Genomic DNA, 14538 nt, shown 5'->3' with positions numbered 1-14538 from the left:
GTAGCGGTCTCGCGGTTCCAGACTGCAGCGCCAGAACCGCGCGGTCACTTCGGCCGGCGAGAATGTTTCAAATGCTAGATATTACGGATTACTTTAGACTTAGTTTTCATTTTTTTTTTCAAAAATACACGGATAATCCGCTAATCGGGTAACCGGGAGCTTGCTTTATCTCCGTTACTTGTAGTAAAAGACTGGCACGTTATTAACAATGCGACATTATGGACTCTTCTGCTTTCGTCATACTTACAGAATTTGAAGGTGACACCAATTTCCTGAATCAATTCGACGAATTCTCAAAACATAAAAACACACGATAAATTTTCCTTTGGAAATTAAACTTCCGAATGCCCTCAAGTATAAACATTTCAACTTCATTACAGTAGTCGCCGGTAGCAGAAAAGAACTGTGTAGTGTGAAAGTCTATACTCTAAAAGTCGTTGATACGAACCTCGGTAATAGCAATTCATTTTTACTTTTATTTAATTTACGTATTCATTTAAAGCTGGAAATGTAAGTTACTAAATGCTGAATCATATCTTTTAATGAAAATAACATCTTTTTTTTTAATTAAAGTCATTAAAGCAAAGACGTTTTTCGTCGCGGAGAGATCTATTTACGAAATTTCAGTCACCAACTTTCTCTTCCGAATGCGAAAATATTTTGTTGAGCCCAACCTACAAAGGTAGGAATGATCATAAAAATAAAATAAGAGAAATCAGAGCTCGAACAGAAAGGTTTAGGTGTTCGTTTTTCCCGCGCGCTGTTCGGGAGTGGGATGGTAGAGAGATAGTATGATTGTGGTTCGATTAACCCTCTGCCAAGCACTTAAATGTGAATTGCAGAGTAGTCATGTAGATGTAGATGCCTAAGAAGACCTTTGTCAATGATTAAAAGAACACCATAGCTATACATTTATAAACGAAAAAAGGGGAAACACAAACAGTACATGCGTACAAAGTCTAAACCGTCACACACATCCATGCCCGAAGCAGGTTTCGAGCCTGCGACCATAGCAGCAGCGTAGTTCCGGACTGAAGCGCCTAGAACCGCTCAGCCACAGCGGCCAGCGTTGGTACATGCCGGGTTGGTTGTGTTCAACAAAAGCAGTTTGAGGAAATTTGAGTCTCCAGCCTGCGACATCGTCACGGAACGTATCACATATTTTTCAGGTAAAGTTAAGTCTGTAGATACATGATTGAGCTAGAGCAGTGTTCCCGAACGTGGGACTAATTACCGCCTGAGGGAGAATTTGAAGTTTTCCGAGGGGTAAAAAAAAAATGGTATAATAGTATTTCGGTCATGAAACAGAATTAATTTTTAAGAAAGTACTTTACTGTTGTATCAATATCTTAAGACTGTAATAGTAATTATATAAGTTACCAATAACTAATTTCTTCTAAATGCTGGCATAAACGCAGAACACTATGGCGGTTACAGATTGTGAAACGAATGTAATAACCTTTCCTCACTAGGACTTTATGAACCAGAAATCACTTCATTATTCAGTTCTGAACAGTAAATGAATTAGCTGACAGTGCGACACAATAGTAATTATGTAAAGGCTACTACACTGCTGTAGGCACTCCGTCTTCAGGCCACATGTGGCCCAACGGGACCATTCGACCGCCGTGTCATCCTCAGATGAGGATACGGATAGTAGGGGCGTGTGGTCAGCACACCGCTCTCCCAGTCGTTCTGGTGGTTTTCTTTGACCGGAGCCGCTACTATTCGGTCAAGTAGCTCCTCAATTTGCATCCCGAAAAATGGCAACAGCGCATGGTGGCCCGGATGGTCACCCATCCAAGTGCCGGCCACGCCCGACAGCGCTTAACTTTGGTGATCTGACGGGAACCGGTGTACCCACTGCGGCAAGGCCGTTGCCTACACTGCTGTAGGGCCTACATGTTATTATTACCATCATCATCATCATTATCATCATCATCATCATCATTATTAGTGACATTGGTCAGACACAAACCATTGGCAGCCTGAAGACCACCTGTTTCTTCCAGTTCAGAAGTAAGGAGTCCAGAAGTCAACTGAATTACAAAAAGCAAGTACAATGCACGTGTTTCAAATCGGGGTGGAAGGTGTGAGAGTGAAGCATTTGTCGCTACTGAAACGAGTACCGTAGAGGAAACATGTTTTGTAAGAACACTCTACCGTCAATGTAGATAGTTACCTTCCTTTTCTGAGAAGAAGTTGTAGGTAGTAGTCGGAATGCTCTTTGAATTGCTTCATCGTTCTTTAAAAGAAGGTTGTTGGAAATCAAGTGTCTTACCATTGCTCTCCTGACTCATTACTTCGTGGTTTAAAAAAACACCGGGAAAATTTCCGTTTTAAAAATGAAAGTGATGAAAGAAGTTTTCCATTCTGAAGTTTAGTCAGGGCCTAATGTTCATGGTTGAGGGGGTAGAGTGGGAGGTATTACTAGGTAACACTTAATTACACTCAAGGGTAATGGTCTCAGACTTGATACAATACAGAAGCAGCGACGTAATAGGCCATTTGTACTCTGTGTGGAGTTTGAAGATATTGTCTCCTTAAGATCGTTTCGATTATTTGCACCTTCCCCTGATAACTGAGTTTTAACGTGTGCTTGGGATATGATCACGCCCATATGATGTTTTTTGTCACTGTACGGAGTCGTAGGTGTCACTGACCAATAGAGAATTACGTCCTGTGTCGACGCACTCAGCTACCGGCGGCTATATTAATGGCGTCAAAGTGTTAGTTACCTAACAGCGCCTCGTAAGTTAGTTAATAGGCTACATGTTCCATAAAAAATGGTTCAAATGGCTCTGAGCACTATGGGACTTAACTGCTGAGGTCATCAGTCCCCTAGAACTTAGAACTACTTAAACCTAACTAACCTAAGGACATCACACACATATGTGCCCGACGCAGGATTCGAACCTGCGACCATAGCAGTCGGGCTGTTCCGGACTGAAGCGCCTAGAACCGCTCGGCCACAGAAGCCGGCCCATGTTCCATAAATCATTTGAAGTATTCCTTTATGGAAAAAATGTGAAAAGAGTCAGTTTAATGGGTATGTATACAAGATTAGTGTTGCCATTAATGAACGTATTTTTTAGTGTTGCTCATGCAACCACACTTAAAAACAGTATTTTCTTTTCTAACTCCTTCAAGAGGAGGTGAGCTACACCAGAAAACTATTCCATAAGACATTATTGAGTGGAAATATGCAAAATTTTGGCAGGAGGTAGATTCGTTTGTTTCCAGGACAAGCAATTATACGAAGAGCAAAAGTAGCTGAAATTAATTGTTTGAGCAGCTCACTAATATGCTTCTTCCAGTTGAATTTTCATCAGTATCTACAGCCACAAATTTGGAGCATTCTGTCCTATTTTCTAGGGTTTGTTTTCGTGATTTTGTTTTTCTTTTTATAGATATGAGTCGTACAGCTTTAGGTACTTGATGTTGTTGAATCCTGCCTAGTAGTCAAATGTGGGGTGTCTAACAAACCTGCTTTCTCGGATCGCTAGAAAACAGTTCAAATAAATCGTATTAGTGAGCTTTTTTTACGAAAAGTAAATGGCAATACTTAGCTTTGAGATTTACATACACTAATGGCCATTAAAATTGCTACACCACGAAGATGGAGATGCTGTGATATGCAAATGATTAGCTTTCCAGAGCTTTCACACAAGGTTGGCGCCGGTAGCGACACCTACAACGTGCTGACATGAGGAAACTTTCCAACCGATTTCTCATACACAAACAGCAGTTGACCGGCGTTGCCTGGTGAAACGTTGTTGTGATGCCTCGTGTAAGGAGGAGAATTGCGTACCAACACGTTTCCGACATTGGTAAAGGTCGGATTGTAGCCTATCGCGATTGTGGTTTATCGTTTCGCGACATTGCTGCTCGCGTTGGTCGAGATCCAATGACTGTTAGCAGAATATGGAATCGATGGGTTCAGGAGGGTAATACGGAACGCCGTGCTGGATCCCAACGGCCTCGTATCACTAGCAGTCGAGATGACAGGCATCTTATCCGCATGGCTGTAACGGATCGTGCAGCCACGTCTCGATCCCTGAGTAAACAGGTGGGGACGTTTGCAAGACAAAAACCATCTGCACGAACAGTTCGAGGACGTATGCAGTAGCATGGACTATTAGCTCGGAGACCATGGCAGCGGTTACCCTTGACGCTGCATCACAGACAGGAACGCCTGCGATGGTGTACTCAACGACGAACCTGGGTGCACGAATGTCAAAACGTCATTTTTTCGGATGAATACAGGTTCTGTTTACAGCATCATAATGGTCGCATCCGTGTTTGGCGACATCGCGGTGAACGCACATTGGAAGCGTGTGTTCATCATCGTCATACTGGCGTATTACCCAGCGTGATGGTATGGGGTGCCATTGGTTACACGTCTCGGTCACCTCTTTTTCGCATTGACGGCACTTTGAACAGTGGACGTTACATTTCAGATATTTTACGACCCGTGGCTCTACCCTTCATTCGATCCCTGCGAAACCCTACATTTCAGCAGGATAATGCACGACCGCATGTTGCAGGACCTGTACGGGCCTTTCTGGATACAGAAAATGTTCGACTGCTTCCCTGGCCAGCACATTCTCCAGATCCCTCACCAATTGCAAACGTCTGGTCAATGGTGTCCGAGCAACAGGCTCGTCACAATACGCCAGTCGCTACTCTTGATGAACTGTGGCATCGTGTTGCAGCTGCATGGGCAGCTGTACCTGTACACGCCATCGAAGCTCTGTTTGACTCAATGCCCAGGCGCATCGAGGCCGTTATTACGGCCAGAGGTGGTTGTTCTGGGTACTGATTTCTCAGGATCTATGCACCCAAATTGCGTGAAAATGTAATCACATGTCAGTTCTAGTATATTATATTTGTGCTGTCCATTTCTTCTTGGTGTAGCAATTTTAATGGCCAATAGCGTAGATGAGTCGCAAGCAAAGGGCGACATCCGAAATAAACAAGTTCATTCAGTCGGGTACTGTGCTTATGTCCTCTTCGCATAGAGACAGCTGCTGTCCCGTTGTCGTCCTGGAGAGGGGTCGATCAGCCTGCAATTAGCTGACGTCTTCTATAAAGTCCTCTCTTCACCGGCTGGCGTGCCGGCGCTTGACTTTACGCCGTAACAGATGTCCGGGCAGTGGCATTAGCATCCTGTTATCAATAAAACTGTCGGCTACATTTGTAAATGTGGCTTTAAGACGCGCCACCTGCGCCCGGGCGTCTGCGCTGCCGTGACAAAGAGGCGGCGCCGGCCAGGCTAGAGACGCTGGCGTCGCCAGGACGCGCCGCTCGGCCGGGGCGTCGGCCGGCGCGCAGCTGATGACAAACAGCAGACGGGCTCGCGCATGCGCACGGGCGCGCCCGCCGCAGGGTGGGGGGGCGCGGCGTAGCAGGCCCGCTAGTCCAGCCGCGGAATTAGCCGACGCCAGCCGGGCGCCAGCTAGCTCGTGTCCGCGCAGTGCCGTGCCCGCTGTGCGACGCACACGTGTCCGACGGCGTGCGTGCGAGCCAGTGCGTGTTTGTGTCCGTTTCTGCGTGTGTGCGAATGCGCTTGCCTGCGCTGGCGTGCTACAAGTGGCCGGCGCCCGTCTCGTGCGCCGAAGCGCGGCGCTCTCACGAGGCGAACTTCTTCGACCGATCGATCATTTTCTCGATGTGTACTGTGTTCCTTCTTATGGCGCAGCTGTCAGTACGAGAAGGGTAATTTCTCCAGCACTCCTACCGTAGGACTACCGCAAAGTGATTCGGTGGGAGGGGATGTGACTAGTATTCTAACCGTTCGCTTGTCAGTTCACATTCAATCGTGTAAACAGTTTTCAGACGTCAACTGCGGTTCACCGGCAGTAAGAAAGTACCGGGTGATCAAAAAGTCAGTATAATTTTGAAAAATTAATAAACCGCGGAATAATGTAGATAGAGAGGTAAAAATTGACACACATGCTCGAAATGACATGGGGTTTTATTAGAACCACCCCATATTGCTAGACGCGTGAAAGATCTCTTACGCCCGATATTTGGTGATGATCGTGTGCTCAGCTTCCACTTTCGTCATGCTTGGCCTCCCAGGTCCCCAGACCTCAGCCCGTGCGATTATTGGCTTTGGGGTTGCTTGAAGTCGCAAGTGTATCGTGATCGACCGACATCTCTAGGGATGCTGAAAGACAATATCCGACGCCAATGCCTCACCATAACTCCGGACATGCTTTACGGTGCTGTTCACAACATTATTCCTCGACTACAGCTATTGTTGAGGAATGATGGTGGACATATTGAGCATTTCCTGTAGAGAACACCAACCCCATGTCATTCCAAGCATGTGTGTCAATTTTTACTTCTCTATCTACATTATTTCGTAATTTATTCAGTTTTCAAATTTATACTGACTTTTTGATTACCCGGTAATACGAGGAATGCAGATTCGTAAAGTAAAAGTCACTTCTCTCCGAATTTTCCCTCACTGCTAAATGCTGTCGATACGTAGACTCTTCCGTTCCAAGTTCTCGGCAGAATCTCAACAAACAGATTACACACAGCAGTACGAAATCATTCATCATGATGTGACATTTAGTAGTTTTGTTTCCAAACAGCCGCACGGGCGCGCTTGTTACATTGCAGAAGCACGATTCACCTCTCCAGAATGACAGTAATTCATTTCATAGCACATATGAAAGCCAGTCAAATGAAAATGAGATATACGGAAAAGCGTAAGTAAACCGTTTATTATTTGAAAAGAAAACACCATAGTTATTAATACATCTATCCAACTGTAAGTCTGTCAGTGTCTTCAGGTGCAAATGTTTGCGGTTTTCAACGGAATCACTGTCCGCCCCCGGTAGCTGAGTGGTCAGTGCGACAGAATATCAATCCTAAGGGCCCGGGTTCGATCCCCGACTGGGTCGAAGATTTTCTCCGCTCAGGGACTCGGTGCTGTGTTGTCCTAATCATCATCATTTAGTCCCCATCGAAGAGCAGGTCGCCGAAGTGGCGCCAAATCGAAACACTTGCACCCGGCGAACGGTCTACCCGACGGCAGGCCCTAGTCACACGACCACTTCACAACGGAAGCCCCGGCGTGCATCTCTTCGTCCGAAGCAAATCGACGGCCAAGAATGTTTTCCTCCAGGGTTCCAAAAAGGTGGAAATCGCATAGATAGATGGGAACCGTGTAGAGGATGTGTAAGAGCTTCCCATCAACACTTGTGCAACGTAGCCGAAACATACTTGGCAACAAGTGAGAGGGCATTCTGTTGGCAAGTTGTTTGAAATACGGGGCAGAACTTTCTCTGGGAATCGCTTACACATTCTCCATGCAATCCTAGTCTCTCCCCATGCAATTTCCACATTTGTTAGAGCCCTGAAGACAGATATTCGTGTCCGTCGATTTGGTTCCGACGAAGAGGTGCGCGCCTGCGTTTAATCGTGGTTCCGCATGCAACCGAAAACGTATTTACATTAAGACATTGACCGTTTTCTCACACAGTGGGATATATGTATTAACGGTTATGGCGATCACTTTTGAAACAACAAACAGTTTACTTAGCTTTTTTTCCAACTGTCTCGTTTTATTTGCTGCCGTTTACAATATGTATAAATGGGTCTCACCCGACAAATCTAAAGATACTCGGTTCGATTCGTGATTAATCCTGTGATTTTTTTGTCGCTTATGACTTCCGTTACCTACGGCAATGATTCTTTAACGTAAGAATGAAGCTGCAACGATATTCACAGTTCACCTTAATCTGTAGGGTTGTTGCAATTGGTTGGCTAACTCAGTTCAGAACTGGGATCAAGATAGGAGCGTGCCACCTCAAATAGGAGGGAATGTACCTAGTAATGCATTGCGGTGTTTATAGCAACCTTAAAGTTGGGGAAAGCTTTACCTGCAGAATTTGATTCCCCCTGATTCTCATCGTACATATTTAGTCCACTGCACAGCAGTAACGGAAATGGTCTTTACATATTGCGCTGCCCAACAAAACATGGCAGTAAAACTGTATCTTTCAGACAATGATTCACTTTAAAATTTGAGGGTCGATGAGTATAAGACTCTTGGTATTCTCAGTCGACATAAGTCTGCTGGAATATGTTGTTCCAAATACGTGACTTCCCTCGAGCTGAAGGCACCATCTTTCATACCAAATCTGCAGCACTGTAGTTCTTCAGTTACGATCTCCTAAGTCTTATTCACGGCTTGAGCAGATAGTTTTAACGAAAGATGCATATATCTTGATATCTTGTCTCTGTGATTAACGCCATGTATCAGTCCTCCTATTTTTTGTATCTACACAGCGAACCAGAACACCGACAAACTTTCAAAGGTTGTTCAGGTTACCTTCTGAGTATTTTGGTACAAGGAATCAATGTTCTCCGACGGTACCTTACAGAGCAATAATGTAGTTATGATTTACTCTGTTGTAGAGGCTGGGTTGTCGACAATCGCTTGAGACGCTTCCTTTTCCATATTGGGTGTTGTGCCATATCTCAGACAGCCAGTATTCTCCATTCTGACAGGGAAGGCACTAGTTTCTGGCAGCCGCCCATATACGGAAACAAAAGTACTCTCATGTGGTTTCCGTCAAGGCGCAGCAAAGCGTCGATGCAGTTATCTTCCATTGCTCTCAGTGGACCCGTACACGAATGCTTATCGGCCAGCTCTTCATCACTAAGTCTGCCCATAGTACTGCTGTCTATGTTTCACTGTTGACGCACGACTAACACTGACGGAAAACAAAACCCTAGACAGAACCTAGTAGTACTGGAAGCACATTATAGGATATCGAGGTAAGGAGGTCATTACTGTCGTCAACAGCAGTTCCCGTGAGTGAAAGCAACACACTCCGCACATAACATCGACATTTGCACTGTTGTGGACTGTTCTCAGAGCAGTGTAGTTAAAAAAGGTAATTGGGGCAAGAAACCAAAGGAAATGCAACAACACTGCAACGCGCTGCCGGAGACCGTGGGTCGCTTGTATCGAATAACGCAGAAGGTATCACTGAACATCCTCTGAAAGTTTGTCAGTGGAGATCTGGTTCAAAATGTATACGATCATTCTTGTCAATATAATATCTTATAGCACGTGAACAACTACAACGTAGTTGTTCTGTACACACACGCACTAAAATCGGCCTTTGAAATTAACGGTTCTTTGTGCAGCTTCATCGTTAAAATTTTGTTCATTCCACGACATCGGCACTTTTCATCAACACCCAATATCCCAAAATTTGAAGCAACGATTGGGGAAAAAACAATACTCCATCATATTCGTCTTCGTGAAACTGTCATTCATTCGCTATTTGTCGTCTCTATTTACCTCAAAACACCAACTAACTCCGTCTGCACCGAGTATCTCGGAAACAGTAATTTTAGATTTTGAGGGAAATAGGGCTGTACTGTGTTCCTGGAATCATACAAATAAAACTATTTCTAGTGCAAACAATTTCCAGTGCTCCATTATAGATACTAGGGCACAAATATATCATAATTTGAATTATCTGTTAGTGATTTGCCCCCGTGTCAAAAATTATACCTTTCTGGCTACAGTTCACACCGTAATTTCCCAGAAACATCTAATACCAACCTTCTCTTTTCTCATTTAACACAGAAATTAATTTAAAATAACAGTCCGCCAACAAAAAAAATCACCTTTTAATTCAATATGGCTCCGAAAGGCGTATTTTCTTGGATCTCGGTTCTCCTCTACAACACCAGTCTCTTCATCTCAGAGTAGCATTTACAGCTTACAAGCAATTTTGTTGCACATATTTCAGTATGTCTTCTCTCACAATATTTTATCTTTTATGACTCCCTCCAGTATCATGTAATTTATTTCCCGATGTCTTGAAACATGCCCTATCATTCTGTCCCTTCTTCTAGTTACGATTCCCATGTACTCCTTTGTTCACCGATTCTGCGACCACCTAATTTCTTGTCTAAGTAATTCCCTTAACTTTGAGTATCCTTCTGTAACACCATGCCAGGAACGCTTCGATTCTCTTTTCCTTTCGTCTTCCCAGTCAGTGAGTTACTTCCACACAATCATGGTGCTCCAGACATATATACTCTCTGAAATCTATTTAGCAAATAAAGACCTATGTTTGATACCTGCAGATTTCTTTTCACGAGGAATGCTCGCTTTGTCGGAGCTATTCTGCTCCTTGATTAGTCCTTCATGTATTATTTTGCTTCAAAGGCAAAAGAATTCCGTCACGTTGTCTACTTGTGGTCTCCATATTTAATGCTACGTTTGTCATCCCCTTCTTTTTGTTACTCTTCAGCACTTTAATCTTTCTTTCATTAACTCTTCGTAATGTTCTTTTCATTCGACAGCTACTGTTCGTCTTCATTTTCATAGAGGCTGGCAACGTCATCAGCGAATCTTATCGTTGATATCCTTCACCCCCACACCCAAATTTGATCCTATTTTCGTCGCTTCTTGGATTTCTTTTACTAATACAACAATCCTGTAACTTATGACTGACCGAAAACCCGTTTCTGAACTCTCCGTGCATCATGGTTTATGAATCTCGATCAGATACGTTTTACGAAATAATAAGCCTGAGGACACTTTGGGAAGGCAGAAATCGTGGTCTTCTAGGTCCATGGACTTTTCAGTACTAGATTAGATACGATATTTGGTATCGATTTGATACGTTTTACGGAACATTCAGCCTTCAGCACCCTTTGGGATGACAGGAATTGCGGATCTGTAGATCTAGGACGTACCAATATTAAGATTCGATATGATATTTGGTACAGATGTGTATATCTAAGATTGAATCGAAATCTCGATAGTATCGGAACAAAAGTATTCGTAACGAAAGTTCCACAAGAAGTTGATTGTTTTACGTATTTAAAGCATCATGTGATACATGTCTTACTTAGAACACAAGAGGAAATACGGAAATTGAACTACGTTTGCGTGTTGTTCTTCTTTCACTCCGAAGACTATTTGGATGGGACTCTCCATGCTAGTCTGTCCTGTTCAACCCTCGTAATCTCTACACAACTGCTGCAGTCTACGTCCATCTGAACCTCGTTACAGAACTCAAACTTTGGTCTCCCTCTACAGTTCTTGTCTTCCGCTCTTCCCACAACTGCCAAACTGACAATTTCTTAGTGTATGAGTATGTCGCATGTCAACCGATCCCTTCATTTAGTAAAGTTGTGCCATAAATTTCCTGCATCCGCATTCGATTCAGTACATCCCCGTTACTTACTCGATGCAACCCCCATCTTATCATCTGTGTCTTTTTGTGGCACTACCTTTCAAAAGCTTCTATACTCTTCTGGTCTGAACAGTTTGTCGTCCAGGTTCACTTTCGTATACGGCTATACTCCAGAGAAATACCTTCAGAAAATACATCATACCATTAATCTTATTTTAGATAGTGACGAATTTCTCATTTTAATAACAGCTGTTCTTGCTATTGTCAATCTTCATTTTATATCCTCTCTACTTTGTCTGGCATCAGTAATTTTTCCGCTCGAAGTGCGCAGCTCATATACTACAGTGTACAATTTTCGTCAAAAGAAGTTATTTATAAAGCCAGATAGAAACGTAAGTAGTGAAGGGTAAAAATTCCAAGAACACAGAAAGTTTCGGGCTAGATATAACTTTTAGGCTGCACAAACGTGTCATTACTACATTACATTATTAGTACCTTCTCTTCGAAACAATAGCACTCATTCAGAACAGCAAATATCAAATTAAAAATAGTTCAAAAACACAAGAAAGAAACGGAAATTTTGCTGTGACAGTAGGAATATACTTCAGTATAATATCGATACTCCAGGCAATTTTCTCACTGTGTTGTGTACATATGTAATCAAATGCCATACATGCACGCGGTATGCAGTTTTGCCACTGCAGTTCTGTTTACTGTATTCTGCCAGCAATATTTCTCATCAAACAAATAGTGGAAGGTTATTGTTTTTCCCCAACAGTATTCGATACCGCTTATACCGTTACGCTGATGTTTCTTACGATTCTATGAATCTAATGAATACCTCGTATCGTTGTCGCGGGTACTGAAACCAGATCTCATTCGGGAGTACCACGGTTCAGATACCCATGAGGCCATCCTGATTTAGGTTTTCCGCGATTTCCGTAAATAGCTTAAGGAAAATGCTGAGATGGTTCCTTTGAAAAGACACGGCCGATTTTCTTCCACTTTTTTCCTTAATCCGAGCTTGCGCTCCGTCTCTAATGTACATCTACATCTACATGGATACTCTGCAAATCACATTTAACTGCCTGGCAGAGGGTTCATCGAACCACCTTCACAATTCTCTATTATTCCAATCTCGTATAGCAAGCGGAGAGAATGAACACCTATCTCTTTCCGTACGAGCTCTGATTTCCCTTATTTTATCTTCGTGATCGTTCCGCCCTATGTAAGTCCGTGTCAAAAAAATATTTTCGCATTCGGAGGAGAAAGGTGGTGATCGGAATTTCGTGAGAAGATTCCGTCGCAACGATAAACGCCTTTCTTTTAATGATTTCCAGCCCAAATCCTGTATCATTTCTGTGACACTCTCTCTCATATTTCGCGATAATACAAAACGTGCTGCCTTTCTTTGAACTTTTTCGATGTACTCAGTCAGCCCTATCTGGTAAGGATCCCACACCGCGCAACAGTATTCTAAAAGTGGACGGACAAGCGTAATGTAGGCAGTCACCTTAGTAGATCTGTTACATTTTCTAAGTGTCCTGCCAATAAAACGCAGTCTTTGGTTAGCCTTCGCCACAACATTTTCTGCGTGTTCCTTCCAATTTAAATCGTTAGTAATTGTAATACCTAGGTATTAGGTTGAATTTACGGCTTTTAGATTAGATGATTTATCGTGTAACCGAAGTTTAACGCGTTCATTTTAGCACTCATGTGGATGACCTCACACTTGTCGTTATTTAGAGTCAACTGCCACTTTTCGCAGCATTCAGATATTTCTGCTAAATCGTTTTGCAGTTTGTTTTGATCTTATGATGACTTTATTAGTCGATAAACTACAGCGTCATCTGCAAACAACCGAAGACGGCTGCCCAGATTGTCCCCCAAATCATTTATATAGATAAGGAACAGAAAAAGGGCCTATAACACTACCTCAGGGAACGCCAGAAATCACTTTTGTTTTACTCGATGACTTTCTGTCAGTTAGTACGAACTGTGATCTCCCTGATGAGAAATCACAAATCCAGTCACATAACTGAGACGATATTCCATAAGCACCCAATTTCACTACGAGCCGCTTGCGTGGTACAGTGTCAAAAGCCTCCCGGAAATCCAGGAATACGGAATCGATCTGAAATCCCTTGTCAATAGCATTCAGCACTTCATGTGAATAAAGAGCTAGTTGTGCTTGACAGGAACGATGTTTTCTAAACCCATGTTGACTGTGTGTCAATAGACCGTTTCTTCGAGGTAATTCATGATGTTCGAACAAAATATATGTTCAGAATCCTGCTGCATATGGACGTTAAGGAAATGGGCCTCTAATTTAGTGCATTACTCCTACTACCTTTCTTGAATATTGGTGTGATCTGTGCAACTTTCCAGTCTTTGGGTACGGATCTTCCGTTGAGCAAACGGTTGTATATGATTGTTAAGTATGGAGCTAATGCATCAGCATACTCCGAAGGGAACCTAATTGGTATATAGTCTGGACCGTTGTAGAGGGAACATTTAACTATAATATCCTTTTAGAAACAAGAGCATCTGTACCTACTGGTATCGGCAATGTTGGAACGTCCCTAGTCATGGCAGCGGTGTTCCGGCGACTCATCGGCGGCTGGCTCACACTGCACGCAACAGGGCGCTCGCCGCGGGAACCACTTGTTTGCGTTAGGCACCCGTGTGCGGCGTGGTCACCTACTGTCAACGCTGCTGTCATCACAAAGCCTGCTCTACTGCAGCCTCTCTGAAAACGCAGGGCCGCTTCTGTGCGGGCGTATTTCCCTCGAATTCCATTCAGGTAGTGTGTACAGGCTTTTCATCTCACGTTTCGAATATTCCTGGCAGGCACAAACATAAAACTCATATTAGATATTCCAGTTACTACCTCATTTATTACGAGGATCATCCTCAAGGTAATGAACGTTTGTTTCTCCAAACGTTTTTACTGTAGACGAGCCGTACCCAGCCACGCATTGCTGTGGCTCACTCTAGCAAATCCAGCAAATCATCGTAATTGCTAACTATGTCTGGAAAATGAATATGTGTTTTAATCTCCTCCTCATCCCCTCTCTCTGTCCTCCACCCCCTTCCTGTCCATGTCCTCCTTCCCCTCTCTCTGATCATCTCCTCCTCCTCCTCCTCGCCCCCCTACTCCTCCCCTCTTCGTCCATCTGCTCCTCGCCTCTTTTTGTCCATCTCCTCTTCCTCCCTCTCTCTGTCCATCCTCCTATTGCCACCCGTTGTCAATCTCCTGCTTTACTCTCTCTTTCTCCATCGTCTGTGATAGTCACTTTCTTTATTCAACCCCCTCGACACATCCTATGTTCTACATCTACATCCATACTCC

General features: G+C 43.6%; 1 protein-coding gene and 1 pseudogene across 1 annotated transcript in view; one reads left to right on the top strand and one right to left on the bottom strand.

Annotated features, from left to right (window-relative positions):
• Positions 1–1764: 1764 nt before the first annotated feature.
• On the bottom strand, positions 1765–1882 carry LOC124778582 (annotated as a pseudogene).
• A 3596-nt stretch (positions 1883–5478) lies between these two features.
• LOC124776013 overlaps positions 5479–14538 on the top strand; it is a 215470-nt gene continuing 206410 nt past the window's right edge. Inside the window, exon 1 of the mRNA XM_047250855.1 lies at positions 5479–5718. The gene's annotated coding sequence lies outside the window, so the exon portion shown is untranslated. The remainder of the gene's footprint in view (positions 5719–14538) is intronic.

Source organism: Schistocerca piceifrons, chromosome 2 (genome assembly GCF_021461385.2).
Source record: "Schistocerca piceifrons isolate TAMUIC-IGC-003096 chromosome 2, iqSchPice1.1, whole genome shotgun sequence".
In the NCBI taxonomy this organism is placed as follows: Eukaryota; Metazoa; Arthropoda; class Insecta; order Orthoptera; family Acrididae; genus Schistocerca; species Schistocerca piceifrons.
Note: the sequence above shows the minus strand (reverse complement) of the source record. Positions and strands in the feature narration are given on the sequence as shown.